The following is a 26,434-nucleotide window of genomic DNA, read 5'->3' as shown; positions in this document are numbered from 1 at the left end:
TTTGCATTGTATTCATTGATGATTGGTCAAAATGGATTTGAAAATTATTTGCACAGCATCCCCACTTCTTCATTAAAGGGGTTGTAGTTAATCTTAATTAGTTAACCTAAGCTCGTAGTTCAAAACACACTGGTGTAAACATGTAGCCTCTCGTAGATTGAGCTCGAGCTGTTTGTTTTTTACTCAGAACTCATCCATAGTCTGTTGAATAATAATTGACCATGTCAGCTTCTGAGTTTTCTACCAGTCTGTTTCATTTTGGACCTTGGACTTCTACAGCAAAGCATTATCTCACTAATTGTGGAAACAAAGCCTTTATTGTCTTTTCTAATTTCTAACTTACTGTTCCATTTGCTTTCAAACAGAAAACAGATTTGTCCTGTTGTCTAAGTACAACAGGACAAATCTATTTTCCCTAACATAAAAGTAGAGTTTCAACAGATTTAATAAATACTGTTTGGGTATTATACAATCACTGATATCAAACCAGACACACGCACACACACACACACACACAGTGTGGATTATGTATAGTCTTTTCTGATATGGGAATATGAAGCTGCTGAATATTGGATTGAAAAATCTGTATGGAATGTAAATTATGAAAATGAAAACGGCTGGTGGTCTACTTGTGTGTATTTTTCATTTATTAAATTGTGTGTGTGTGTGTGTGTGTGTGTGTGTGTGTGTGTGTGTGTGTGTGTGTGTGTGTGTGTGTGTGTGCGCACTAAATAGAACCGAGAAAGAGAGAAAGACCAGACCATGAACCAGGATAGAGAGCAGGCTGGTTAGAGATGAACTTCAACTCGCCTGCAGTCAAGTCTGGCATTTTCCTCCGGCCTTCAGTCAGTGGGCAAGAGGAAGTCACAGAAACACTCGCATCATGATTCTGATATATTAAAATGTAATCAGACTATTATATCAGAGGCCTGGAGAGCTATGCACCATAGCTTCTGTCTTGTGTGTTTTTGAATTTGCATTGTTTCTGTATTTCCAAGTTTTTCATAGTGAGAGAGCTTTGGGCAGTTGCAATGTGTGAATGTATTTTGTTATGTTCTATGTATTTGCAGTGCATTTCCTAATGCTGCGCATGTGTTGTTGTAACTAAAAATGGAGCATTCAAGACTGGCTGCTGCAACAATGCACCATATAAGAATGATAATGTGTTTTTTGAAAATTACAGTATGTAAACCTATTCTACTAGGACTCCAAAATACAAGTATAAAAGTGAAAATTAGCATAATAAGACCTCTTTAAGTTCCAGCACATTTGCCCTTGTCACCCACTGTACAAATGTGCCCTTAGGCTTGTCTTCATTACAGACATTGTAGTGAATGCATGCTGTTTACTGCACTGTGCTATCCTGGTTTCCACCCTTTTCTTGGTTATAATATTATTACAAAATCAATTTTGCCATTTGTTTAACAATCAAAATCTTGGAAAATGAGATTGAGACCCATGCATATGGCGTGTAGCATCGAAGAACTTTATAGGGAACTGAGAGAGTAATACATTACTCTGTGGTTTCTCTGTGGCCATATGTTTCTACTTAACAATGAAGACACACAACACAGATCAAGACACACACTGAAGAACTGATTTCATTTGGATTAGAAACATGTGTCCTGCTCATTTCCTGCAGAACTCGGTATCAGACAGAAAAAAACAGAGAAAAGCCAGACAAACAGCAAATCTTTTGTCTACTTGCAATATCCTGCAGACATTTTCTATCGCTTCTTTCTTCTTACCTGGAGTGTACTTTCACATACTCAGTGAACCCATTTTGAGCTCTATCTCTATCCCATCTCAGATGGGAAAAAGAAACACTGCCATGATACTGTGTCTCTTACTTCAAAAATCAACACATACAGAAAACACACAAAGACACACACACACACACCCCTCTCTCTCTCTCTCTCTCTCTCTCTCTAAACACATGATAGTCATGAGAGCGAGATAGTGGGCTCGGTCCTAGTTGCCTGCAGGCCTATTGTTTCCCACTGAGCACTGTTCTCTGGCTGTTGTTCATTTTTGGCTTTATGAATTGTACTGACTTGTTATTCTGTTTACCAAAGAATCAGATACGGGTTGAAGGATAGTTGAAATGGGGAAACAGTACACAGAAGTATACACACGGGGTATATACTGCATGTTTGAATCCTTTAAACTTTTGTTTCCTCTCTGTGTTTCTGTCAGTGTGTAGATTTTTCTGTTAATAAAAAAATAAGGTGAAAACTAGAGCAGGTCCATTCACCTCAGTGTTCCCAGGTCGGATCTGTGGGGGGATAGTGCCCAGGCAAGATTTTTAATTGAGGTCTAATCAGCAGCTTGAATGTTTTTTTTTATTCTATTTTATTTTTTGTATCTCCTGCATGTCAGAGCAGTAGCTTGCAGAATATCGATGCAAGATTCCTGCCTTGAAAAGACAGTGTGAATGGGGCTTTAGTCAACAAAAAGCAATAGATTTTAGTAAACTTCAATATGTCAATACGTATTCTCTCTTTAAACTCATTAAATACATATGCCTCTGCATAATCAGCAGCTTTAACATCTCCTGGGATTCTGGGAATCTACATGTCAATCACTGACAGGGAGGTACTGAGTGCCAATGAAAACAAACTATACATTTCATCATACTTTTTATTATCAAAGATCTATTTTTAGCCCATTTTCGTCTCGTTTTAGGTGTTTAATTTACATTTTATTGTTTTAGTATTCATTCACAAACTTAACACTGATTGTGATACACCTAATATAATTGTATTTATATATATTATCGCTCTCAGTCTTTTTCTCGGCCACTCAAGTGTAGCAGAAATCCAGTTCTGTAGCTCTCTACTCCACTGAGCGTGGCTGTCAGTGAAACTCCACTGACGGCCACCTTATAGTGTTGCATGGTTTACAGATACCTGGAGCACACATTGAACACATACACCGATCAGGCATAACATTATGACCACCTGCCTAATATTGTGTTGGTCCCCCTTTTGCTGCCAAAACAGCCCTGACCCATTGAGACATGGACTCCATTAGAGCCCTGAAGGTGTGCTGTGGTATCTGGCACCAAGATGTTCGCAGCAGGTCCTTTAAGTCCTGTAAGTTACGAGATGGGGCCTCCATGGATTGGACTTGTTTGTCCAGCACATTCCACAGATGCTCAATTGGATTGAGATCTGGGAAATTTGGAGGACAAGTCAACTCCTCAAACTCGTTTGCTCCTCAAACCATTCCTGAACCATATTTGCTTTATGGCACAGCGAATTATCCTGCTGAAAGAGGCCACAGCAATGAAAGGGTGTACATGGTCTGCAACAATGCTTAGGTAGGTGGTACGTGTCAGAGTAACATCCACATGGATGGCAGGACCCAAGGTTTCCCAGCAGAACATTGCCCAAAACATCACACTGCCTCCACCAGCTTGTCTATTTCCCATAGTGCATCCTGGTGTCATGTGTTGCCCAGGTCGACGCACACACACTCCACCATCCACGTGATGTAAAAGAAAACATGATCCATCAGACCAGGTACGCTGGTTCTCTCTCCTACCCCACAAGAGCTGCAATCCTGGAAAAACTGTCGTCTAGCCATCACAATTTGGCCGTCAAATCCTTACGCTTGCCCATTTTTCCTGCTTCTAACATGTCAACTCTGATCGGTGTATCAGTGCAATGTATCGAAAATATTTTGAATATTAACTTGAACTTGACTCTAACTTTCCCCTTGTTTTTGGTCTCTTTCCCATCCATTACATCTGGGCATACAGCCAAAAAACAATAAACAGACAGACACACACACACACACACACACACAACCTCTAGCTCTTTCTATTTCCTGTGTTAGCAGCATGTTGAGCAGAGGCAGCAGAGTACTGCTGGGGATCGAACCGCACTCAAGAGCCAAAGCCCCCCACACTCACAACAGTATTCATCATAGTTCTTCTAAAGTTTTTGATTTGTAATGACCTGGTTGAGCACAATAAACTGATTCACACAAGTCTGAACACATTTTACATGTTAAACTAATACCAATCAACAGGTACTGAGGAATAGAGTGATACAGACCAGTGGATGTCAGTGTTTTTACTGACATGCTTCATTCAGCTGTGTGACGTGGTCTACGTGGACATTTAAAGCTTACTTGTTATAAGGCTTTTTACAACTTTTTGAATTGTCATACCAAGTAAAACACATGCTTCTAATTATCCTCATTAAGCTGTGTTCCATTAAAGTGCACTGGGACCCTGGAACTGGCTCACCTAAAAGGAATGCAACCATTATTGATATTCTTAGTTAGCCGACACCTGTTGTTTCTCTGCTCTTACTAGTTACGTCTGCTGTGGAAAAGGTTCCCAGAGAAAATTCTTGTCACAGATTCTCCACATCCAGAATTTCATTTGACATTCAAGCCTTAGGTCACAATTTCATTTCTAGACTCTCATCTGGTGGTGTTAACATAAGCAGATGATTGGTTCTATGCCCAGACAACTTTCATTTACATTCTCAAATTCTTTCAAATAAAAGCAAGAAATCTCTGTCAGTCTGTCTATTTGTGTGTGTGTGTGTGTTTGTGTGTGTGTGCCTCAAATATCTCTGGAGATCAGGACCAGACTGACCCGAGATTTTCAACATGGCTGCTGCGTGGTTTAAGGGTGTGCAACGTCAGATTTGTTTGGACTACAATGATACCGTCAGTAAATTATCTCTCTATAAAAGCAAGGAATCCCTGTCTGTGTGTCTGTGTGTGTTTGCCTAGAACATCTCTACGGATCAGGATCAGCTAAGCTGCCAGGACCCTATTGTATTCCTAGGAACACAATAAGTGTTTAAATTTCAAAAACTTTAAAAATACCTACAAAATCAACAGTACATGCTACAGTTTTGAAACTTTCCCTAAACTGTAGCCCCAATACTGCTGAAACTTTAGTCCACTTAAACTCATTAAAAAATATTATCCATCACTCAGTTTTTTTCAAAACCTGTACAACTTATAAAACTCCTCCCCCCACAATTTTTGCTCAATGGTCACCAAACTTGCTAGAGAGCATCTTCAGACGTCCTCCACAAAACTTGTTTCTCAGATTTTTGATTTATCAAAAATTAAGCCCACAATGCATCAGAATGTTTGACTGTATACTATCAAATTCTTGCTAAATACATTTTCAATCTTCCTTTTGAGAATATTTTGGTCATGGTTGATGAAGTTTGGCAAATATCAGAATTTTATCTCAAAAACTGAATTTTTGAGAACATGTTGAATTCTGCTCTCATGGGAACAACTGGAGTCAATGTAAGAGTGGCATTTTTAAACATCAGATTTTCTCTTACGAAGCAAAACACTTAAAGTTAAGTTAAAAACAAATCACCAACGTTTCCATGCTGTCAAGATGCAATTTATGTAATATCAGATTTTTGTTCAGGTGACAGAATTTCAGACATTTTGACCATTTTTGAAATCTGCCTTGACAACAGCTGCCTGGACAGTGACTCCCTGAGTCGACAAATGAAGCTATGAAGATGTCTTCCACATGAAACACAAGACAATTGTCCTGATGGTGGCATCACAGCAAGCCTCTAAATTTAATAAAAACAAATAGCTTAGACTGGACCATGGGTGAAAGCTAACCAAATTTCGCACAAAGGTCGAAAGCTACAACAGAAAAGTAAGAGCTTTTGGCTTTTCTTTACTCAGTATAACTTAATACACAGAAATACTTTCACATTTTGTGATATAAAAAAGGTTTACCAGTTTGTCTGGGCCAGCTGTCCAACTGACTACTTGTATGCTTCAAGCTTTTGGCTGTTGGAACTCGACGCCTCCCCCTTCTCCTCCAGGTGCTGCAGGTGGGCAGTGGGTGTCACAGCTGCTGAAAAAAGAAACATAAATGAACAATTCATCCAAAGAATGTGACTGATTCAACTGGGAGGCTGTGTCAGTCGCACACCCATGGTGCCCAATGTACAGAGCTGTGTCCTCGCTGCAGTGGCCCTGGGTTGGAGTCTACCCTGTGGCCATTTGTTGCTTGTCATCCCTCTGTCTCTCCCCCACCTTCTGTCCAATGATAATCCTAAAAATAGCAGATATAAGCAACCATATTGTGCATCCCACAAACGAGAATAAATGTTCTTGGTTAAGTACATCTGTGCACCATTCAAGTTGAAGTTGATTGAAAACAAAAAAACAGTCAAAGTCCTCCTGTATGTTAAGATATCTGGTCAATGACACTGATGCTGACAGAACTTAAAGAAGCTGCAAATTATAACACATGGATGCTTCACACATACTTAACCAGCAGCACAGAAGATCTCTACAATCAGCATAGTTTCAAAGTGCAGAGCCAAGATTACTGTCACCAATTCAGTATCTGACCAAATGTGAAACATGGTGTCAATTTCTCATTGTTGTCCTGAGTTATGGTGTTGAATAATGGCCAGGAAATGTTTTTTGTAGAACATCATGTCACATGCATGTCCCAATGCATATGGGAACTTTTGAAAAATTGCACCTTAGAATGTAACCCTTCTAGGAATAAAGGTTCATAGGTTTTGAGTGTTAGTGAAGGTGCAGTCAAGAAAGAGAGAAAAAGAGGTTGTGCGAGTGTGACGGTGAGTATAAAGTTAGCAGTAAAGTGAAAGCTGTTAACACAGCAGAGCAGTGTGTGTTTAATCAGTAATTCAAATTGTGATGATTTTGATTATTTTGTGGCACATGTACAGAATTTGCTCTGTACTTTAAACATTGTTCACTAAAATCACAAGTTGAAAAACGCCAACCCCTAGAAATTAGGCTTGAAGTAAAAACTCTGCATCACCCCTGCTTTCATACCCATTAACCATCTCTTTTCCCAATCTGTGGTTTATATGTAGGATGCCTTTCTCATCATAGTGCGGGTGCTAATGTTGTTAGGACTTTTGCAACACTCAATGTTCCTGCTATATGAAAATACTACTTGTATTGTGTCATTTGTGTTATTTTATACGCATAGCAATGAAGACAAATATCCATTATTGGCTGCATTCACAGACAATACGTCCATGAGTTTTGAATCTTGAATCTTCAAGTATGATAACAATGGCAAGTGAGCACAACAACTAACAAAGGCCATGAACAATACTGAGTGTATACAAAGTGGACCACAGCTGGAGTGAATTGACCCAGCTGTCTGGTCCAGTTTGTCACAAGCTAGTGGGAATGGGGGAAAAATATTTTCACTTAAGAATCGGAATTCTCATACTCTCATCAGTTGGTTCTACGGAGGCAGGCACAGGCAGCAAGCAGTGTGGCTACTGGCTAGCACCCGATTCCCAGCCAATAGGGGCAAAAAAACAAGAAAAAAACAAAATCTATCACCTGCTTCATTTTAAAAAACTTGCAGCCCTACAGTGTAGTTGACAATGAAGACTTTTGGTTTATGATGCACACAACTGAGCCAAAGAACGCCATACTATCATGTCAGTATTTTAGTGAGAAAGCAGTACTGCTTTGCCAAGAGACAAAAATAAGCCACCTTAGTATCTAGTGGGTATGTGATGTATGGACTTCCATCATCCAGTCATTTGTCACATTCACAGCTCACGTCATCACAGATGCCTTAAAGCTGGAGTCTTGCATGTTACAAACACCACACGGAAAAACATGAAAGCCACACGGCTGCGAACGTGCTGACAGCTGTGCAGATTGATTATATACACTAAAAGACTCTATCTTAGGCCTGGTGCAAAGTGGCACACAAATGTCACTGCTCGCTTCAGACTGGCGCAGTTGTCACTTTCATGCCCAAGTTTGTGTAAATAGCAACAGAAAGTGACTGTGCCATCAACCAACAAAAAGCTGGTCTGAAGTCAAAGCCTGTTTCCTGCCAGTTAAAGACTGCATAATTCAGATAGTAAAATGGGTTTACACAGGTAGGTTCACACCATGCATTCACTCTGATTTAATGATTTGAGAGGATGCTTTGAGTTATCTAAAACATTTCCATGCACAGTAATGTCACTGTAACAAATATGTTGGCACGTTTAATCAGTGAAACTAAAAGCTGTAGTCAGAAAGTCTCCAAAGGAGATTTAAACATGTAGCTTCTGAAATGAATATGTTTGACAGGATCTCGGAGCAGCTGCTTCACTCCAGGCTATTTTACTGTATGAATCTGGACTGTGTAACCTTTTGATGCATAAAAGAACACACAACATACATCGACATGAAACACTAACTGATCCTGTCGGTCAGTGAAAAGTTTTAAATATCCAATGAAGTACATAAGCTGTTACTCGTGCACAAATGTGCACGTTAATGTAGAGATACACATGGTTTCTGCTGCTGGAGGATCTCTACAGATAATGTCATTAATATTTCTAAATAAGAACGTATTTATCCCTCTCATCCCACTGTTAATGATGAGGATGACTTTTTATGACCCGTCCTGTCTGATTCATGGATATATCAGCACACACAGAGGGACATGCAGCAGCTCCTCCTCCACCCTTTTTGTGCCGTGCACCTCGCTTTGTGCCCGGACTGTCGTTTAACCAGACACACCCTTAACGCACTAGCGCCTTGCGCTTGAGATCATGCGCTATAGACCATGCAATACAGACCGTCTAAATAAGACCCTAAGTGTGAATACAATCAACCTTGCTGCTCAGCGAGGCTGCTTTGGAGGATTAGGCGAATGATGCGATTTTTCCATCATAGTGCCATTGCACACTATGCCTCCACACAAGCTGAAAACTGATGTCAGGTCAAGGTCAGTGGTCCATTAATCTGCCAGCACCAGAGCTGAGAAGGAGTTGAAGAACTATCCGGAGGCCCCTCCACTGTCTCTCACAGAAGACCCCAAGTCAAAGTCAAAGTCAAAGTCAACTTAATTGTCAATTCTGCAGCATGTACAGGACAAGCAGAGAATCGAAATTTCGTTACTCTCAACCTCTAGTGACTTAACATATAAAAAGAATAAACATGTATAAATATATAGAAAAATAGAAAAGTAAATAGACAACTGTACAATTTGACATTATAAATGACATAAATAGACAAGGCAAGTAACAGTAGTGCAAACCCGCTTCATTTGTGACAGTCTCAGGTGACAGCTTTCCCTCTGCTGGCCAGATGGGTTAAATGTACAGTGGAGAAGTCTTACTCCAGAACATGTAGATCAGTTTGTTTACATAGCACAGATTAGTAGGGTATAATGTGTCCAATACAACTGAACTGAGCCCCCTTATTGGCTTATTCAATTTCTAGTTTGCCTGTTCTACATTTATTATTTCTATTTTCCATTCAGTTGTAGTCATTGTAAAGCTTTTCCCGGTTGTAATCCTTACCATATCTACTCCTTTTACTTCCTGACATCATCACTTGGCTGTACAGTGATTGGTTTTCCATCACTGACTCACTGTAGTGTCTGTGTATGCAGAAGCTCAGTGGTCCAGATGGTCACTCAGTGGGAGCTGGAGTCCCACCAAATGACCTGCTAGCTTTACTGCAGCTACACAGCTGAAACACACAAACAGCAGTGTACATTCATGAGTAGGAGAAAAGGAAACTACAAACTCTTAACTTCAGCAACACCTCAGTGAAAGTCTGAAAGTCCACACATTCAGGAAAAACTGTGGATTATGCCGCTGACCAAATTGAACACTATCTATCATACTGAATGTCCCTTCTCATCCCTGCTGTTGTCGTCCAGCGTGTGGATTGCTTCACTGGGAGCAACTGTGGCCAAAAGTTTTATATACACCCATGAATAGCAAGCAGGCTAAGAACAACAAGCTAAGTGACATGCTCTGTGTTGTGCATATCAATCTCCTCCACACCATTTTAATACTGTGGACAGTGTGCACCTACTCACGCATCCCCTAGTTTAGCCATATGACCATTTGACAGCACAAACACCTACTTGCTTGTTGGTCTTACAGTTATCATTTGCCAAAATATGACACTCCAGAAAGTATTAACATGAAAGTTCAGGTCATGTGACCTGCACGAGCCACATCTCGCCATTTCTTTACATCAGACTCAAATTAAATCCAAAATTGTTACAATTGATTTGCAGGTACCTTCAATGGGAAATAAAATAAGAACAATATATGTCACATTACAGGTACACAGAATGTATTTACTCATTTTGATAGTGACAAATTAAGTGCCTGATCCAACTGAATCCAGTCGCAATACAAAATTAAGCCCTGAGTGAGTCGATCAGACATTTTGGTAACCAAATTATCTGATTATTTAAAACTCTGTTGTGTAGAATTTAGTTGCATCAAGCAGTGGGTTTGTAAATTTCGACCAAATGAAAACCCTTCATCTCACCCTTGTGCCAGTGTTTGGTTTGTCTGTTCAGGGCCACTGTAGAAACAGGCAGTACAACATAACGGACGCTGTAGAAGAGTAGTATATTCCTGAGGTTTTTGTAAGACTTAAGTGCATGTACTTAGTGAAGGGTTTTGGAGCCTTCTTTCAGAAAACTTTTAAATTGTAAATAAAAACATGTAATTTCACATCATTGTGGAACATAATCATATCTGTGTACAAAATACTGGAAATTGCTAGAGCAGATTATAAAACAACACACACAAAACTTAGTGATGAAGCTGCTAATGGGGACTTTTTACAACATTTAGTGTTAGGCTTAGGTTGAGGTAGTACATTTGCCATGGGTGGTGCACTTAAGTCTTAAAGTCACCCACTTTCCTTTGTAGATAAAAAGAGCTTATCCCAAGGAAATTAAAATATAATAGTAATATTCTTAGTTTCAATGTAAGGTTGGTGAGGTTTTCTTTTTTCTATATATGTTGAAAATAACTTAAAGCCAGACAGCAAAGTAAACAAGTAAAAAAAGTACAGTAACTCTGGCTGCTTCTAATAAGATCATCTAATTTGCCCCATATTTAACGATTGGACAGGCTACCTGTCTGTCAACATTCGTACCTGCCTGTCTGTGCACACGCTTTGCACTTTGTACTCATTGCATATGACCAGAGGCTTCCACAGGGTGAAGGGGATGTATTGCTAAAGCTTTTAGTGAGCTAGTGGAACAAGAATGGCAGAGGAAGAGCAGCTGAAGGTTTGTTGATTATGTTCATTATGGTATTAGGTACTTTATAACATGAGTGAGACATGAGGTAGTTGGATACAGCTAGCGAGGACAGCGGTGTGCTCTGTGACTAACTGAGCTGGGACTTCAGCTCCGTCTATTGGATAAGTTATATAATTTTGTGTTTGATACTAAGAGCCGTAATACAGTGAATCATTTTGAATTATTTTTATTTGTATTACTCCGTTTCAGTACCACCTACACAGTCACATGCATTTATCTCCAGTTATATTATTTCTTTCAACCAGCATTGCTCTGTAGTGTACTGCACTATTGGATGGTGCTTGGTGACAGTGGACTGGAGTTCGATCAGCTTTAGCCAAGACAGATCACAGACAACTCCAGCCCTTTTCTGTAAATTCCAGTGCTGGAGTTGGTCTTTTTGATATTCTGTATAATCGATTACTTCTCTGCAAAAGTTACCAAGTTAGACTGTCTGGCAAAGCAGTAGACATCATAAACTATCTTTACTTTCAGGAAGGCCGAGGGCAATTATTGTTTTTTTCTATCCACTTATCAAACTATGACTGGTTAATTCACCTGCCACTTTCTAATCAAACACATTCTTCTTTGGTCTTCTGTCCTGGTATTGAAGTCCTAACCATTCCTTTTTTAACATTTTAAGGACAGATACCCTTTCATTTCTGACGCTAACTGAATAGAAAATTAGCCAAAATTAAAATTGGATGAGAATAATTATCAAATGAATGAAATCAAATGTAAGATATAAAATACTGACATTTTTGTGGCTTCTGTGAAGGCCTAGAAATTTCTTGTCACTGGTCCCTTTATCTTCTATCAAATCTCTCAGTAATTGGCGTGAAATGATTGATCACAATCAGTGTGAGGTTGTTATTATGTATAACAGCTCATGAAAGTTATTTTTTACTTGTACTTGATATTGATTTGATGTTATATTGACAATTCTCTATGAAGGGTCTCTCAAAAATTCCTGGCGAGTAAATCTATATTTGAGAGTAACATCCTCTGTGAATCACTTTGCAAAGAAGACTTTACTGCCATCGCACAGCTTTGTGCAGTAAGATCAGATCTCTTTTATCTCCGCCACTTGATTTCTTTGTGTTTCATCTGTTGGCCTCAGTAAGTTTATAATTAGCAGATCAAACCTTCTCTCTGATACACCAGGTTATATTCACATACACATGCACAGACACTCACACACATACGCACACGACTAACCCTAACCTGCTTTAAATGCAATACAATATATCAAGAACCTGAAGCTCAGCCTAAAAACAATGCATAACTTTGTAACTACTCACATTTGCTTACATATCTCATTTCACATTCTTCTACCTATGTAGCTGTTGCTCTCTGTCAAGCCCCTGTTGTCATGGTTACTCGTAAATGCTAAAGATTGTCTAGTGCAGGTTTATGCAATTTTAGAACTGCAACAACTGCCAAGAGAATTGTTTTTGTCCTGCAATAAAAAAAGACAACATAATGCACATTTATGTTTTAAAATGATGTTGTTTCTGCAGAATTAGGGTTTTCATGATGGTATTTGGCCTATTATCCTCAAATGAGCAATGTTCTTTGTGTTTCTTCTGTTAATAGTCATATCTTATCCTGAAGGAAGACAGCCTGACATCTACTCAGTTAGGCCTAAAACCATTTGTCCAACACTGATCTGTGTTGACCATGCTCAGTGCAAAGCTGTGTGTGTGTTTGTGTGTGTGTGCATGTGTTTTGTGTGTGTGTGTGTGTGTGTGTGTGTTTGTGTGTGTGTGTACATGTGTTTTTGTGTGTGTGTGCGTGTGTGCGCGCGCGCGTGACAGGGGCTTTTCCAGCTCAGTGACAATGAAAGTCTAGCTCCTCCAGCCTGACTCAGCAGTATTAAACACAAATGTTACATCACTGTGTGTAGTTGGTCGTATAGAACAAAATGTTCTGGACTAGCTTGTGGCTGCTGTTGTTTTTTCCCTTCTCTCTCATAACATTAAAAGACATTTCAGAGTTACTTGTCATTATGAGGAATTTAAACAGCAAACATCACACTATTATCACACTACTACATCACAGTATTAGTGCATGCCACTTTTATTGACAGCAAGAAGAGTTTTATAAAATCTCTTCCAAACAAACCGCAAGAGTTTGTTCAGTGCTATGGTACAAGTGCTCACAAGAGTTTCTTTTTTAATAAATGAGACGTCCTGCACCCGCACCAGTATGCATTCAGAACCAACACATCCACAGGACATCTTATCCCTTGGACTTAATAACAAGAATACTTACATCAGAATACTGTCATTTAATTTCCAGCTCTGCATTTAATTTCATTTATCCAGGGACATGCTCTAGAAGATGGATTCTGTAAATTCTGCACTAGGGAATTCCTATTGTTTTGTGAATTTTCATGTGAAATGTGCCGTTTTGAAATATTAGACAATGCTAGTAGTCTGGATGACTTACTTCTTAATGTGACATCATGAGGTGGCCTGTTCTGTAATACTGATGAGATTTACCTGCTTTTCTAGCTAGTTCTCACAGTACATTTCTTTGATACATCCATGAAGGGGACTCCAAAATAAATCCAACCTAGAGGACACATTAAGCTTTAACCTACTTTTGAATTACATTTACACTGTTATAAATGGTCTTAATGGTAAATGGTCTTGCATTTTTATAGAGGTTTTCCAGTCTACTGACCGCTCAAAGCGCTTTACAACACTTGCCACATTCACCCATTTACACACACATTCATACATTGATAGCAGAGCCCGCCATGCAAGGCGCCAACTGCTCAACCCACAATTGCTCAAGGAACAATTTGGGGTTCAGTATTTTGTACAGGACACTTTGACATGCAACCGGGATTCAAACCAACAACCTTTAGATTACTAGACGACCGGCTCTACCTCCTGAGCTATAGCCACCCCATTATACTTTTTTCTGTCGTGTGCACACATTGATTGAGCTTTACCTGTGGTGTTTTGTTTTGGTTTTTTTTAAAAACAATGTTCATTCAGTTGTGTAGATTTGTTGGTCCAGGTGTGTTGGATGGGACTTTGTGGCATGTCAGTCATTGGCCTGATTGGGTCTGTCTGGGCCTGATTGGGCCATGAGATGCCACAACCCTACTTAACACCGCCTCTTCCATCGTCTTGTAAGATTACCTGATGTATTACCTGTACGTTGTTGTCAATAAACTTAATTGCAAGTGAAGTGGACAGTGTGCAGGAGTCCATATCCTGAGCTCTGCATTTCATACAATCCCATCAATGAAGCTGATTGGAAAACTTACAGTATAGCCAGAGGCAGGTCATAATGAGTTACATTTACTCTGTTACATGTACTTGAATAACTATCTTTGTTGATTTGTACTTGTACTGGAGTAGTTGTGAAGGCCCCCACACATCGCCCAGACTCAAATCAACAGCCAACTGCCTTTATCCGACCACTCTGTTACCTCTCGTCGGACCCGTTTGGCAGAAAAGCTGCACTGAACATACCGCTTTGACGTGCTGCCAACTACACAGTAGCGTATATATTCTGCACTTGCGCGAGACTCAATAAGGCTCCTTAACAGCGGGTGGTGCTACTCTCGTGCCAGTATTCCAAAACATGAAAACAGGAAATGACTGAACAGAGTGAATAGAAAAACAAAGCACACACAGGATTCTGCCCCTCCCACACACCGCGCTGATTCACTAGCACACCGCCAATCAGAATGGTCATACAGCTAGCACACAACCAATCAGAGAATCCAATGGCTCAGACAGCCAACAGCCAGCCTCCTCAGACTCTGCATGTTGAATCGGAGCAGACGCTGTCTGCGCGGTTTCAAAAGCTCCCAACGCAGCTGAACATACGGAACAGATTTGTTCCCAAACTCGTCCGAGGCTCCCCAAAATGCTTCAGACGGTGTTTCAGGCGTAATGCAGCATACTTTTACTTGTGTAGATTTTTTTCGAAAAATCTTTACATTTACTCTTTTACATCTGGGACCAATGGCGCTAGTAATGGTGCTTTCTGTACTTGATATTTTATGTGTTGATGCACATTCCTGTAAGAAGACTGTCAGAGGCTGATTGTGATGGGAACTGAGACATCCTTAATGTAATGACTGAACTAAAAGACACTGTAACATGTAGCTATTTTTTCATAATTACTTTCTGATTTGACAGGCAGTCTATTATACACAAGAATCTGCTGATTTAGTTGCCAAATCATTACTTTAGTTTACCTTTATTTTACCAGGAACATTATCATTGAGCTTCTTTTACAAGGAAGTCCTGGCCAGGACAGCAGCATAAAATCTTTCACATAAAGGAACAAACACCATCAAAATGTTCACATGGCTTGTGTGCTCAGCCCCCTTCTGTTTGCCCTGTACACTTATGGCTGCTCTCCCAGCAGCTGCTGCATTAAAAACAATGATGAGAGTTCATATCAGGAGGAAATCAACAATCTTTCAGAGTAGTCCACAGAAAACAAACCTACTGCTCAATCTCAGCAAAATCGAGGAGATTATTGTTAATTTCAGGAAAATGACTATTATTAGAGGAGATGGGGTGGAGCAGCTGAACTGTTTTAGGTTCCTGGGAATCAACATCAGAGAACCTGTCATAGTCATCACATATCACCAAACTAGTAAAGAAGCACAGAAAATGCTGTTCTTAAGGGGTCCAATTTGTAAAATAGGTGATTGTTGAGTCTCATCCGGAACACTGACACTGGGTTGGTGGCCAGCCTGACCTACAGCTGGGAAAACTTGTGAAGGTTAAACACCAGGTGGACAGCAATATCATGGATTACTTGCAGAAGTCTGATGGCAGATACAGGTAATCCCCCAGCAAGGTGGGCGCTGCAGTAATCCAGACGTGAGGTAAAGCACCTGTATGAGAACCCTGAGCTGTAGCAAATCATTCTGATGTGCAGAGCAGTTTGAGAAGTGGGTTGCTAGGGTCATGCTTGGCAAGAATGACTGAATTGTCATCCTAAGTGTCAGTGCAAGTATGCTTTCCCCTGAAGGAACATAAGCTTAATCTTATCTAGGTTAAGCTTTAGCTGGTGCCTTGACACCCACTCCGAGATGTCTACTTGAGGGTCCAATGGAGAGACGACGGCTGGGCGATATGGCCTAAAAATTGAATCTCTGATTTTTTCAGACCAAACTCGATTTACAATTTTAAACGATTCAAGTAAGTTAGTAGCACAGCCCCAAAGCTTGCAGGGACAACTTGGCTTTCTTTTACCAACAGAAAAAAACTGTTTTCCAATTACGAGTTCCACCTCTTGCGTTCCATCAACATTACATTGTCAATTAACATTTAGAAAATCTATTTTTGAATTTTTGTAAATCGATTCAGAATCATCCGCGTCTCTGCCGCAATGCATCTAAGAATCAATTATGTCTCCCACCTTACTGAATAGCACTTTATGTTATGCTGCAATGCTGCTATCTTGTGGACAATTAACCTGCACTGATCTTACCTCTTTTTGTCATACTGAATTGTGTGGTACCGACATAAATGATCAAACAAATTAGTTGTGTTACCTCTAGTTGTGGCAACAGATGCAAGGTACTGTCGACACAGAACACGTGTTTGGTTAATATCATCCCTCTTGTAGCCGTAATAATTCCAGATAACTGATGTTGCTTCTCGTTTTGGCCCCAAGTCTCTGTTTGTGGCGATTTTCTCTGTTGCTCATTTTTCAATGTTGTTTTTCGTGACTCACTCCATGTGCAGGGGCGTGGTCTGCTTTGGCACACAGAGTAAGAACTGATGTGATTGGTGGATCACTGTGCATGCAGACTCTGCAGGTACCCTTGAAATTAGATGAGTTTATTTGCCTCCTACATTGCAGGCCCTGCAATTGACTATTGTGCACACGTACATCACGATGCTCAAACGATACATTGTGCAGCTCTATATTATATCATCTGCTGATCACCCCAAGACTGATATCTAGGCCAACGGGCATCACATTATCAAGGAGAGCAGGTGACGACCATTGCACACAGTGCAGTTAAAGCTGAGGGTGTCGTAGAACCCAGCAAGAGCAAGCTACATTTTGAAAGTATCCAGCCGAAAAATGCCAGACTACACAGATTTCAACTGCATCGTAGCGCTCAGCCCAGCTCTCATAGATCTGTGTTAGCAACTAGTTTGTTATTTTCCACAAGCTCTATTAAATGCCACAGTCATATAATCACAAGCAAACATACATAATGTCACAAACATAACTCAGTCTGAAAGACCACATAGCCTGGCAGTTACTCTACAGGCAGCACAGCATATCTCTGTCATCGCTAGCTGATTCCACTAGCATTACCTCATGTCTTATTCATTCACGAGAAAACAGCACTTAACATTACCTTAATGAATGTAGACACTGAAATGAGCATGGCATGCTGTCAAGCACATTTCTCTTCCATTCTTGTGAGACTAGCTCAATAATCACTGTAGTAATATTAATCCGGGCCTGCGACAGCCACAGATACTGGATATTTTTTATTTTATTTGTAATATTTGATAATTGATTGCTGTCTGGATGTTAAGAGATTTCTACAAATATAACAAAAATGCCTATAGAAAAACCTTTAAAAGAACTATTTCTTTATACATTTATGCTTTGCAGGGACAACAGAGGAAAGTCATTGTTGCCTTCTCTATCTCTGTCCTTCCTCTCTCCATCCTCATCCTTTCTATCCCTTCTTACCATTGCACCAAATCACCCCAGTTTCTCTACTAATCTGTCTCTCCTCCCCTTTTCCTCCCACATATTCTCAGCAGGCACTGAGGTGGACAGGCTGCTGCAGAGCAGGAGCCCACAGCAAGGGCCCAAGCAACAGGGTTCAAACCATGTGATGGATACCAATACTGATATTCCTGCCAAATTCTTCTAATGGAGCTGAACGTCCAACAAACCTACATCACAAATATACATAGCTCTTCTGTGTGTGTGTGTGTGTGTGTGTGTGTGTGTGTGTGTGTGTGTGTGTGTATGTGTGTGCGCGCGTGTGTGCATGTGCTTGTGCGTGTGTGTGTAAATGCAACCTGGTGTGTCAGTGAGAAGGTTAGAGCAACTAATTACAGAAAAAAAAAAAAAAAAAAAAACTTACAGAGGCCAACAGAAAGATTAAACAAAACTAAAATGATGTTTGCGGTCATTTTCTGACTGCATCCTTTTCCTTGTTATGTTGCATTAAAGCTAGTGAATCAAGCTACAGGGTAGGGTTTTTCCATAACATTATATAGCTTGGGTACAACATCACTGTAAAAACAATGTGAGCTTCTGGATGAGATGACAACCCCTGCGCAGAGCACTGTTCAAAAATGTAAAATACACCATTTTACACTCCTTTTTGGGGTTCCCAGTGCTAACTGTGCTAAGTGGTTTGGTATATCTTCAGTGAGGTTCCACAGTTCTCTTTGACCATGACAGTCTGAAAACAGTCAAATCAGAGTACACACCAGAGGCCTACACTCTCATGCTCAAACACGTATTTTACCAGTTTGCAAACATTCAGCATCAGAATGCAAAAAAATCCTTCTTTTCATTGGGTGTGATCCATCACAGTTCAAACAGAAAAAGGCAATGCAGGGCAAGCCAGCCAGCTGCTGTACGCACATTTAAGATCCCAGACCAGATTAAAGCAGTTGTGAGCAAACACTAAAATAAGATGGAGAATTAAGTAGCATTGAAACGATAAATTGATAAATGACCTAATGTAGCCTATTCTTCCTAATTTTCATTGGACAGCTAACACCCAGAAGCCTCACCACCACAGTCCTATCACTCTGTGGGAAACAGATATATTTTACACTATAAATGTTCTGTCTGATGCAGAGACACTACCAATGCATTGAACTACGAGAAAGGCTCTGAGGGTTTGAAAAGCTTGACGACAACATCAATCTTCACATTAGAAAGCAGCTATAATCATTTTTCTTGTAGGTCTGTCTGAAAAGTCTAAGTCTACTTGAGAGTCATTGAAGGTCAGTTTGATATATCCTAAGCAAACCCTCAGATAATATTGTGAATCAGGGTGAACAGGTCAGAATTATTCAGTCTTATAAATTGCCAGTGAGGGCAGATAGCCTCATTCACATCCAATTGTTCAATCATTTTTCATTAATTTACACTTACTGCCAAACGAGAGAACTGATCATTTGATTATTGATGAAGATTCTCAGTCATCCAGGTCATGGTAAATCTAGGTGCTGTATCGAAGGCAACTGGACTTCAGTTGAGTTTAGTTTCTTGAAAATGTTTCACCTTTCATCCAATAGGCTTCTTCAGTTCTAACTAACCGTAAGGAGAGTTGGCAGGCATGCAGGCAGGAATGCACAGATTTGTAGATTGGAGAGACAAAACAAGCTCTCCATAAACACGTGGCACAACACATGACGTCCAACTCCTCAGGTCGAGACTCTGCTTTCATCTGAAGGAGAAAAAACGTTCCTTTGAGGACAACAATGTAAATATTTTGGCCAGAGAAGACAGATGGTTTGAAAGAGGAGGACTCAGAGCTCACACATGTCCTTAACAACTCTGTAAGGACACTCCTACACAGAGTTTAAAAGCCTGCAACTCCCCTCCAGTTAGTTAGAACTGAAGAAGCCTCTTGGAAGAGAGGTGAAACATCTTCAACAAGCTAAAACAAAGTTGCCTACGATACAGCACCTAGATGATCCTTTGTTTGTTTCCCTGAGGGGGATTCATTTGTTTTCATTAGTATAAAAGTTATCCAGCACCCCTTTAACACACTTCTAATATGGACACTCCTTTCCATGTGAGCTCTTTTCATTCATATACAGATACTTGCCCCGTGGACATACACAAAATTCAAACAGTGGGGCCAGATTTGGGGCAACCACAGTTGTCTCAATTCTGTCTGAGGGGAGGTCCACACTTCCGCAAAACCCCTTGCCAAGGTATCACTACTATTTTGAAAAATTTACGCTCAGAGTACCTTTACTGATCTTCACCAAAGCCCATGCTTGGCATTAGATTTACTGAAAATGCTCCACACCAGAATTCTGGTTACAAAAAAAGCAGGGTGGCCTATGCTGTAATGAGCATTTAATACATGTATGCTGGCGTGTATGTGTGGTGAGCGGATTGCCAGCTTACTTTCCCACATAAAACTCCTGATCATATTGGCTCACAGCTGATACCAATCATAAGTTACCTAGCATTAGTGTTAGCTCAGAACAGTCCCAGGGCAGTGAGCAAGGTCTGTCCTAGGCACAAACACATCAGCAGCTGTGTTAAGTAATTTATAAGCAGCCTGTCTAATTTGTTGAGGTAACATTATATATCATAATGACATCTGAGCATCACATAGCAACAATGACTGAGGGACAAAAGGACGAGAGTATGATCATGCCAGCATTTTTCAATTTGGATATTAGTACCAGCCATTACATTTTAAATAGCCTCAGAAATTACAATAGCTGCTTAACGCAGTTGGCTAAATGGCTAGCTGGCTTCAAGTAGCTCAACTATGTGTCTGTGGTTGACAGCTACATGAGATGATACTCTCAACAGCAGTTGTGTTTACATTGTAACATGTAATATATGATTAGATTTCAAATTTTGTTGGCTCTGGCCCATCAGTTATGTTGGACTGTGAGTTGTCACCCATCAAGTAGCTGCTGTTGCTAATGTTGTTACCTTAAGTTTGCCCAAAATATAGCCCTGAACATAGCCCAAAATGTACATGGAAAGTGGACAAGCCCTTACATCTCATAGACCCACCAGCTCTCCTAATCAGGAGCCAGACACCCAGACGGAAAGAGACACAAAATGAGCTAAGAATGTTAAGATTTTCAACTCAAAAACTGATTGAAATGAGGCCTCAAGTTCAATCATTGGAAAGTGATGGGCATTTCTGCCAATATTATTTTTTCCCTGTGCTCGCCTTCTTGCACAGATCCACAGACATCATGTGGGTTTGTTGGGCTTAATTCATTTTTCAAAGATCCTTTATTGATTTGTTTGAGAAAAGGGTTTACTCAGTTGTTGTAAAAGACACATACAGCGTAGTTACTGTAAACCGGCTGAAAAGAGGGTAGGTAAAGAGTGGGTTGAAACAGAGTAGACTCGTACTGGCGTGGCCCGAAAATCAACAAGGAACATTACTAGGCTATAATCGATTATGGTGAGTCACTGCATCGATGCATAATCGTCCATGTCCCGTCAAGAAGCATCGTTAAAACGATTTATTTCAATACCCCTTGATATCACCATAAGATTTCCCAGTTACTAACTTATAGTAAGTAAGTTACTGAATTATCTATTTAAAATGGTTGATGCTGGAATGGATGGCTGGAGGGACTGCGGCAGACACTCAAACAACTAATCACAGCAGCATTAATGGGTTTGTGACAGAGATTTCTGCATGGAGGATTTCTACTGTATCTGACTGTAGTCACACTTATGAGATATTCTCTGTCTGTGTCTGTGTTTCTGTGGCAGCGATGTGTATTATAAACAGCAAGTTAGGCTGGTGGTACAGCAGACTGCCAGCTGTACTTTCCCCAGAAAACAAGCAAGCTAACAGCTGTGTCTCTAGGACAGGCAAAGCAGACTGCTCCTTCACAAACACCAAGCTTGGACACAGGTAATGTTATCTGGTTTTGGCAAGGTGGGTAATGCAGCTCCACAGACACCCAGCCTGTATGCTCTCTCAGGCCCAGAGACACTGGCAGCAAAGAACAGATCCAGAGGAGGGATTGCAACAGCCAAAGAGGTCAGCATGTTTAGGGGGGCATCTACAGATTGAAATGCCCTGTAGTAGTACCACCGCTCCACCCACAAGCAAAACTACACAAGTTACACATTATACAGTCTCTTTGCCTGACTCAAACTGTTAATTCTTCTTACGTGACAGCCAATCGCAGCATTGCGATCAGCAGAATGTCCCTCCCCCGTTCCTTTTGGCCCATTCTAGCATCGATCATTTTACCCCCGTTTCCCCCTCTCTTCTTCCTTTCTCAATTAGTGACGGATAGCAAACTAACTTTTAAGCAGCATGGCTTCACCTACTGTATCAGGAGAATTAGTGGCTAAAATTTCCTGAATAGTAATTAGGACATGTTAATAATAATTGAAATGTTCCATTTAAAGGGATCATTTTCATCATTTACTTATAATTGTAATAATTATTGTGCATTCCTGATTTAAAACAACAGTGGAATTGAATTGTGACCTTAAAATTCTGAATTGAATCCTTTCTTCATTCAATAACAAGTAATGTGTCCTAATACATGCTCATAGCATTGCTTGAGTGTGTGTAAGTGTGTAAATCAGAATCAGAAATTCTTTAATTTCCCACAGATGGGGAAATGTGTTTGGTTGTGTGGTTTTGTATGACTCTCCCCCCATTTGCTCAGTGTTTCCCATACAATGATGAGACTGTGGTGGCCCGCCAGTCTCATTTGCCCCGCCAAAGTCTAAATATGGAATGGGAAAAAATATTTCCGCCTTTCCAAACTATACCGACATTTCAGTCAGTCTCTTTTGTTTGCATTACTTTTAATGACTTCAGTACTGCTAATTCAGGGCTGTATAAGTGAAAAAAAAAAATACAAAGCTGTTTTCGAACCTGGAGCAGTGCGCTTCATGCCCTCGGAGGCTCCTCCACTCACACACACACACACACACATGGTGACAGATGGTGGGTCTGTGTGTCGCTCCGAAGCAGCCATGAATTAGTTACAAAACGACCAAAATGTTGCCTATGACTGACTGTTACAGTGAGTTGAAGAGTATCAGAAACATCTAGTTTGTTATTGTATATTCACAAAAAATCTGATTTCATGTGAAACCACTGGCATAAATAAATCCAGTGTTAGAGTCAGATAGTGTCAAATCTGTATCTGTTTTGATTAACTGCTCCATAAATATATTCTAAATCTATTTTGTGTACCAATTCAGCCAAACAGGGCTGTTTTCATTTTCTCTTAACATAAGTTCACCCCAACATGAAACCAATAAACTGACAGGTTATAAGAAGCTCTATATTGCAGCATAGCCATTAGTTGTGGTGTCTTACTATATGCTTAACTTGGAAAATGGGAAATGGATGACCCCTCAGTCACCTCCCAATTCCTTCGTCTCTTGCCCTGTTAGTTCTGCTGTTCTTTAATGTTATTACAGGCTTTTCAGCTCTTCAGGGCAATGTATCTGTGCATGAGTGTGTATGTGTTACCAGCATTATTATTATAGTTTCATATAACTGAGATCCCCACTGAGGAAGAGTTGAGCGAGTTTGTCTTTAATAACAGAAATAGAGGCAGAGGGTGAATCTCTACATACAATGATATAATAATGGATGAGGGAAACAAATCCCAGCTCCCGTCAAATAATCTCCACGTTGACACTGCACAATATGACTCCACTGAGGCCTTTAAATACGAAAAAAATACATTTCTTCACCTCGAATTTCAGTGAGTACTTATTCATCAATGACTTCAACCTTCGTGACCATTACCAATAAGTTTTGGTGGGTCCATCTCAGTCTCAATGAATCTCTTAACAGCTACTAAAATTGTAGCAAGTACTAGAGATGTTCTGGGCGGTTTGAATCATCCACTATGGAGCATTCCTGCTAGGCCATATAACACCATGCCAGTTTGTGATGTTTCCAGTCAGGATTATCTCTATTGCTCCTCTGTAAAAGTTTCATTTTAATTCATGCCCTGCTCATGACAATAACACACAATGGAAACTTATGTGTAAAATGTAATGTTCTTTGGTTTTAAATTCTGTTTATCTTAATCTTCCAGCTCCTCCTCCTGTCTGTTCACTCTGCCTCTTCTCTTCTGGACCATCAGCCACCTGTGAACTTCTCTCTCTCTCCTGGCTGTACAACTCCTACTACACTTGGGTTACATTTGGAATACTTTCACATATTCTGTCCAAATCTGGATATAGTCTGGCTGTTTTTGCTCATCTTTGTTGTGTGGTCTGTCCTCTTCCAGGTCACCATGGTGGAGAAGATGTCATATGGCCCACTGGAGACACCTGAAGCTGCTTATTTGCCATCCTGGTTCCACACTCTTTACTTGTATTTTATAACAGAAACCCTGTCATGGTAATCTGTTTTCTTTAATCGGCCAACTCTGTACTTGGACATTCACGGTATGTCTTTCCATCCAGGGAGAGGGATCTCTCCTCTGTGGTTCGTTGGGTTTCTTAATTTTCCCTTTCCTGCTTAAAGGCTTTTTGGGGAGTTTTTCCTTACTTAAATTGAGGGTATAGGACCAGATGGTATGATTCACTGTGCCCCCTTAGGCAGTGTGATTTGTGATTTTTGGATATATAAATTAAGGGTAAGCTGATGACAATTTTTGGGGCTGATCAACAATCACCAATTACTGGAAGCAGTATTTATTCTATTGTCATGTAGCTGATGTTATTAGTGGTACAGTAAAATCATCATTATTTAATAAATACTCATACCTATTTTACATCAGTTCAAAGAAATAAGTTTAAATCAAACTGAAAAGTTATGTCCTAACTGTTAAGAAAAATCAAATTGGACACAGAACTTGGGAAAAATTCTCTGTCTCAGTCAAGCTGTGTGCGTTTTTGTAGTAAGCCACTACTCCACCACCTCGTCACTGCCTGTCATTCATCCATGACACACTCACACACTGCCAGTGAGCTACCATTTAACGAGTTGGCCTGACCATAGAAGCCAGTTTGCAGTACAGTGTCTTGCCCAAGGACACTTGGACATGTAAACAGGAAGAGCTGGGGATCAAACAGCAAACTCTGTGATCAGTAAACCACCCGCTTGACCTCCTGAGCCAGATAACAAATGTCACACTTGCTCCTCTAACTTAAAAAGACAGACAGAGTCAGAACAGTCATTGGCCCTGCTCCATTGCTGCATCACAAACCACACCCTCTTCAGGCAGTGGCATCCGTTTTCTTTCTTTTAGTTGTGTTTTATGGCTAAAGTACAGTGGGGCTTATCCATACAGGGGTAGGACTCAAATCAATGTCAGTGTTAAGATGTCAATAAATACATTATCCCAACAACAAGAAATAATGCATCAAAGGTCCCATATAATGAAAAACACTTTTTCTCTGGTCTCTACATACAGCTGGTCCTCCCTGAGCCTAACAACTCCCAGGATGAGGTAAGCAAACGAGTCCTGCATGGTCTCTGCAGCCCATCCAATGGTAAAATGGCGCTCCTACAGGCTGTTCATATTCAGCTCCTGTTGTTACTTAACGAAAGGAGTCATTTTCATAGGCTGACCTCCTCTGCGCGGTGATAGGAGATATCTGATCCCCGAGGTGAAGTTCGGTGTATCCAGCGGTAAGATAGCAACGTTTTCGCAATGTCGTCGCTCAGAGTTAGACAAGCAATTTACTCTGTTGTTGGTTGTAAAAATCAGTGCCTATATTCTGTCCCAGCTATAGAACAATAGAAGAGACAGTGGTTGCGTTTCATTTTCAATGACAACATGCCGGCTTCGGTTGGTGTTAGCTTGTATGTGTGTGCTAACCACTTCACCTCGGACTGCTTCAGTAAATAGAGTCAGTACAAAGCTGGCTTTGCCTCGACACTGACCCTCATAAAAGGATCAGTCCCAACCATACCGGTCCCAGCAACTGCACCCGAGCCACAGGTAAGTGTCGCCACGTTTTGATTGTATTTACAGTTGCCTACAAGTATGGTGAAGTCAGCTGGAAATTGGCTAACTAGGTGGCTCCGCTTCGGTCCGCTATGCAATGGTGTTTGAAGCGAGTTTAATGTTAATAATATTACGATGGAGCTTGGTTGTCACAGTAAAAAGTCTGGAAACATGCAGACTGGAGACAGAGACGATGCGAACAGTGTCCAAGTGTTTGGGGACTGTGTTGGCAAACACAGCTTTCGATAGCTGTTAGCCATTAGCTACATGGTGGTAACTGTAACAACACATAGAACAAACTCACATCATTCAGACACACTAACCATTCTGAAACGTCCTGCTGCAGCCACAGGGTCTGTACTCCTTCAGGACCCTCTCCCTCTGTGTCCGATTCTGGGTCAAACTGGTATGGTTGAACGACAGCATCTCGGCAATCCATAGCAATACATCCACCGTAACACATTAGCGCATGCTACCGCAAGTGTAGGAGGCATCCTCTCCCTGAGAGGGGCGTCCAGCAGGCAAGGTAGGCATTGACAGACGGAGCTAAAGGTGCAGGCACAGAAACAGCCTGCACTCAGTAGAGCTCAGCATAGCTTGCTTGAGTAACTTTTAGACAGCTGAAATTCAGGACCACGGATGGGTTTGGGGCAATACATTTCGGATACAGTGTTGTTGCATCTCTGACTCATGTCACCAGGATCTAAAGTTAACA

The 26,434-nt window shown here is 40.6% G+C and overlaps 1 protein-coding gene across 6 annotated transcripts in view; it reads right to left on the bottom strand.

Moving 5' to 3' along the window:
• fam110b (family with sequence similarity 110 member B) overlaps positions 1–26,434 on the bottom strand; it is a 56,340-nt gene that overhangs the window by 13,521 nt on the left and 16,385 nt on the right. For 3 of the 6 annotated variants that reach the window (XR_005072226.1, XM_037084842.1, XM_037084844.1), the window contains one exon: positions 5,743–5,863. The gene's annotated coding sequence lies outside the window, so the exon portion shown is untranslated. Of the gene's footprint in view, positions 1–5,742; positions 5,864–9,317; positions 9,490–26,434 lie in introns of all 6 variants that reach the window. The other 3 variants (XM_037084843.1, XM_037084846.1, XM_037084845.1) reach the window with 2 other exon arrangements.

The sequence above is a fragment of the Acanthopagrus latus genome, chromosome 21 (assembly GCF_904848185.1).
Source record: "Acanthopagrus latus isolate v.2019 chromosome 21, fAcaLat1.1, whole genome shotgun sequence".
NCBI lineage: Eukaryota > Metazoa > Chordata > Actinopteri > Spariformes > Sparidae > Acanthopagrus > Acanthopagrus latus.
This window is presented reverse-complemented; position numbering and strand designations above follow the sequence as displayed.